Here is a 5,649-nt window from a genome sequence, read left to right as displayed (position 1 = left end):
TGTTTTTTTTTTTTTTGTCAAGAGCCTTGTATCAATTCAAAAAATAAATAATTAGCAGCTGAGACATGTTGTTTATGGGTGTTTTCTGAGAGCTAAAATGCAATTTAAGAGAAGAGAGACCAAACGGGGGAAAAAAAGTCATTTTGTATGTATACTCATATATGGCGTCATATCTCCATTGTCTCTGTGAGAGGTTGGCATCCAGCTTGAGCTGGGGATTATATGGGCATCCTGAGGTAAAGTGGAAGGACAGACTGAGAATAATTAGCTGCAAATAACATTTTGTGTTATTTGCATTTGATCTTGTACTATTAAATAGTAGATACAGGATGGATTTTGTAAAGTCTGGCTAAAGAGATGTTTTTATAGATTTAAGTGATGACTTACTAATCAAATGGTGCGTAGAAATCCTATTACAAAATTAAACAGGGCCTTGGCATCCAGGACAAACAAAAACATCTTTTATATTGGGTTGGTTAACACATTCCCAGTGAAACCACCCATTACAGCAGTCACATTGAATCTGAACAAAACAATAACATTATAGCATGTTTGCATGTAAAGCAAAATTCAAAGCACATTCAAAGAGCAATTGCTGATCGACAGACCCAAGAGTCCTGTGTATCTTGTGCGGCTGGATATTTGTCCCCACATGCCAAGCATAAGTCTGAAAGGTCATCTATGGAAATAAAAGCATCAACATAATGCACTTAATATTGAAACAAATGATGTGTCAGTTGTATGTATATATATATATCCCCGTCTTCTTATATAATACAAAACTTCATCTAAAGGCAGTACATTTGTTTATTACTGTACAATCCATTATCTTTACACCCCAGAAGACTCATCCAACCAAGATCTACATAAAATCAAATATGCCTCACTCATCCTTCATCATGAATTTCTTTGCCATGAATTGAGGACATGTGCCAGTAGTTTCTTGCAAAATCTGCATTTAAAAAAAAGTTAGATACAGCTGAGTTTTAATTTGTCAGCAAGGAGAACGTTGTCCTGTGTATGTTACGAAGGCAGTAAACAATGAAATACAAAATAGAAAACTTACAGAAAAGATCAAGAGGACAACTCAAAACTATAACAGAAGAACAACACCACAAAAAGAAACAAACAAAATGCAAATGCACAAACAGAAAAGCAAAGTCTGCTCCGCGTTCATTCAGTCATCCTTTTAAACTCTGGCAGGAAACAGGATTGGCAGCAGAGATAATGACGTCACCCACGTTAACGATGACAGACGGCTTCCTGAACCAATAGCAGTCCGAGGAGGGTTGAACCTAAGAATACAACAGGGCAAAGAGAAGGAGAAAGCAAAAACACGGAGGCACAACCTCTGGGACGTAACAGAAAAGATTATAACCAGAGGGTTCTATAAACATCACTGTTTTAGCTTTTACAAATAACATAATAACATTGTAAGTCTGTCAGAAATAATTCTAAATTAAATGTTTTTTTTCCCCGAACATTTCAGAAAATAAATTATAAGAATTTATAAGAAATATATTTTTTTCCAATATATGACACAAGGGGGAGTAGTATTGCCTCTACAAATATATCTAATAGTTGTTTTTTTTGTTACACTTTCTAATATCTACACCTTCTGAATGGATAAAAGCTATAAAATCTTATTTTTATGTGTATTGGGCTATCAGTTCCTAAAATGTGACCTTAAAGGGATAGTACACCCAAAAATGAAAATGTGATGTTTATCTGCTTACCCCCAGGGCATCCAAGATGTAGGTGATTTTGTTTCTTCAGTAGAACACAAACGGAGATTTTTAACTCAAACCGTTGCAGTCTGTCAGTCCTATAATGTCAGTGAATGGGAATCACGACTTTGAGAGTCAAAAAACAAACACAAACAAAACCAAATTAAACCCTGCGGCTCGTGACGATACATTGATGTGTAAAGACACGAAACGATTGGTCTGTGCAAGAAACTGAACAGTATTTATATCGTTTTTTATCTCTGATGCTCTGCAATGTCTGAACTGTCTGTCCTGAGCGCGTCCTGAGCGTGATGCGTCTTCTTCTTCTTCTTGCTTTACGGCAGATCGCAGACTTATAAGTGCATTACCGCCACCTATCTCTCAAATGGACCATTGACACTCTATCTACAATCTCAATTTGGAGTGTCAATGGTCCATTTGAGAGATAGGTGGCAGCAGAGATGGAAACTCGAGTCTCGCATAAATAGAGACTTGCAACTTGACTTGGACTCATGAACAGCTGACTGGAGACTTGACTTGGACTCGAGAACAGCTGACTGGAGACTTGACTTGGACTCGTGAACAGCTGACTGGAGACTTGACTTGGACTCGTGAACAGCTGACTGGAGACTTGACTTGGACTCGTGACTCGTGACACTCGTAAAAAAAACACAAGTCATTTTGGTATGACATTCCATTTACATTCTCCCTTTACTACCCCACATGACAGCATCATACACCACATTTTACTGTTCATTCCTAATCCATTCATTCCTATCAATATGTCCTGCATTAGCAAATGTCACAACAATTCATCTCTAAACACACCAAGCCAGCATTATTATATCCACGCGCGACACTGATTCGAAACTGTAATACACTCACTATAGAAACATTTTAAAATCACGATGAATATAAGATCGCATTGTAAATAAACTACATATTTTGTTAAGGCATCTTTTACACACCAAATGCGGCACAGAAACCAAACCTGAAGCGTAGGGATGTAAGGATGCACCCCCAGCTGGTTGAAAATTGATACAACTATGTGACGATTCAAATCAGTTGAGATGTTAAATGAATCGCGATACAATTGGGGGTGGGAGTTTATATGAATTTATCTCTGAGGGGAACTGACTGTCCTTACAAAAGTTTAGATGGTATTTCTTTCTATCTTGCCCCTGTATTATGCATATTAGCGTTCATAAGCGCGGCGCTGTTTTGTTTACAGCGGAATCCAAGGAAACGCTGTATCATTGGTGTTCTAAGCGCCACCCACTGGCAGAGAGTGAATTTGCGTTCATCAGTCCTTCTACTGTTTTTGTTTCGTGCAGATGTTTTATGTGATATAGTTTCACAAATCTGAAGTCAGAGCATTCAGTTTTTGCTTCAAATTTCGAAATCATACAATTCAATTTTAGATTAAAAGCTGCTCATGCTGCATGTATGCAGCATCTTTGTTTGGATGATGATTAAAATACAGCGGTTGCCTCTAATTTGGAAAGACCATATAGTTTGTTTATATGAAGAGATTAAATATGAATATAACTGTTGAAACGAACCATAATTTTAAAATGAGTTTTTCCAGAAATAATTGCTTTTAAATAAGTTAATAAAAAAATATTATAGTATAAAATGCTAAATTAAGGATGACCATAAATAAGGAGTTTACCAACAATAAGAATTTTGACTGATTAATATATATATATATATATATATATATAAAAAACAAGATCACGTACAAGTCATATTTTATTGCTACATTCAGAAATAATGTAAAATACAGGAAAATAAAATGAAAGGTTTAAAAATGTTCTGTATAAAATTAAATGATGATTTAAAAAAAATTTGTATGCTTTATTAGACAGTTTTGTAGAAGTAGAAGTAATTAGTTTTAATGTTTCAAAACTGGTTTAGCCTTGCACACTGTTAATTACAATAAATAGCTGAAATAACTATTGCTAAAAATAGAACAAAGACTTGAGATGTGACTTGGAGGTGTGTCTCCACCTCGGAGACTTAAAGGGGTCATAATGATGCTTTTTTAACACTCCAAAGAGAAAGGAAAACTTGAAATTGCATCATATGACCCCTTTAAGACTTGACTTGGACTCCCGTTTAAAGACTTGAGACTTGACTTATGCCGAGTTCACACTGCACGATTTTAGCCCGATTTAGGGGCTAAATTTAGCATCTCCCTCCTGCATAATCTGTTTTTCTATCCGACGAGTTTGAAAATCATGCAGTGTGAACTCGGCATTAGATTCGGCCTCACAAACTTGAGACTTGACTTGGACCTCAGAGACTTGTGAACATGTCTGGGTGGCGGTAATGCAGAACTGTCCTGAGCGCGTCCTCGACAGCCGGCGCTTGACGCGTCTTCTTCTTATTGACTTATAAGACTTATAGACTTATAAGTGCATTACCGCCACCTATCTCTCAAATGTACCATTGACACTCAATCTACAATCTCAATTTGGAGTGTCAATGGTCCATTTGAGAGATAGGTGGCGGTAATGCACTTATAAGTCTGCGATCCGCCGTAAAGCAAGAAGAAGAAGAAGAAGAAGAAGAAGACGCATCAGGCGCCGGCTGTTGAACACACTCAGGACAGTTCGGACATTGCGGTGAAAATCAGAGGTAAAAAAACGATATAAATACTGTTCAGTTTCTTGCACAGACCGATCGTTTCGTGTATTTACACATCAATGTATCCTCACGAGCCGCAGGGTTTAATTTGGTTTTGTTTGTGTATGTTTTTTGACTCTCAAAGCCGTGATTCCTATCCACTTGCCTTATAAGACTGACAGACTGCAACGGTTTGACTAAAAAAATCTTCGTTTGTGTTCTACTGAAGAAACAAAGTCACCTACATCTTGGATGCCCTGGTGGTAAGCAGATAAACATCACATTTTCATTTTTGGGTGAACTGTCCCTAAGGTAAGTATACTCTGAGTGGATCTCATAACTTTTTTCAAATGAATGTAATTACCAAAAACTGTTCAAAAAGTCTGTATATGTTAAAAATGAACGATCGTCCTTTTAACCATAGTATGTCCTTTTCAAACCAATCTTTTTGAGAAATTGTTTTTATATTATGTTTAATATCTCTATTATTTCAAAACTTTGTATGAGAGTTTCATTGGTAGTTTTCCGTTAGCAACAGCAGTGTGTAACTGGTTCAAAAAGATTAAAGTCATATGAAATGTGTGTTTCGTATGGTAACAAAATATTGTTTTTATAAAGTTGTGTATAGTTTTGACAAAAGTGTTCCATTTTGCAAATGATCTGAAGTGTTGTGCTACTTTGGTGTAGGGTTGTGTTAATTGTGTGTAGTGTTTTGACAAACCGGGCCCTGTTTTCAAACTTGTGCTTAAGCAATCGTAAAAAACTGTAAAGTTGCATTTCAGTAAAAACTCTAGTCCCCTATTTTGGCTTCATATTCTAGTCTCCTTGCCAGTGCCAGCTGCCAATCATCAATAACACATAATGGATAATAATCTTGTTAAACCTCTGACCTGTGGGTCTAATTTGGCTGTTTTTCAAACATCAGTTTTGATGGACTGATTCAGTACTTTATTTCATTGTTAAGCAGTTCTGTCAGACTGTGAGATTCGTAACAGCACAACAGGAAGCTCTTCACCGAACTAAACACACATACTCTAAATGGTCACTCACACAAGCTGTTCATCAAGCAGATCAAACCACATTTCTAAGAAAAGAGACCGCAGCAGGTTTCAGTTTGACTCAGATGAGCTGCTAGTGCCATTTACTCAAACTGGTGATGATGAAATGGGAGACTGTTTTATCTTTTTTTTGTTGTTGCTTGTTTCTTTTTCCCATTAAGAACTATAATACATTCAAGTGTGTGTGTGTGTGTGTGTGTGCGTGTGTGTGTGAGTATGTGTGCATGTGTGTGTGT

At 36.7% G+C, this 5,649-nt stretch overlaps 1 long non-coding RNA gene and 1 pseudogene across 1 annotated transcript; both read right to left on the bottom strand.

The window, feature by feature from the left end:
- Positions 1–5,649, bottom strand: part of LOC107718475 (uncharacterized) — a 63,556-nt pseudogene that overhangs the window by 5,723 nt on the left and 52,184 nt on the right.
- Positions 211–629, bottom strand: LOC107718473 (uncharacterized). The gene is made up of 3 exons (XR_001637415.1): positions 609–629; positions 388–523; positions 211–231 (listed from the first exon to the last, which is right to left on the bottom strand). It is a non-coding gene; the product is annotated as an uncharacterized LOC107718473 (long non-coding RNA).

The sequence above is a fragment of the Sinocyclocheilus rhinocerous genome, unplaced genomic scaffold (genome assembly GCF_001515625.1).
Source record: "Sinocyclocheilus rhinocerous isolate Xijiao unplaced genomic scaffold, SAMN03320098_v1.1 scaffold92, whole genome shotgun sequence".
NCBI classification, from domain to species: Eukaryota; Metazoa; Chordata; class Actinopteri; order Cypriniformes; family Cyprinidae; genus Sinocyclocheilus; species Sinocyclocheilus rhinocerous.
This window is presented reverse-complemented; position numbering and strand designations above follow the sequence as displayed.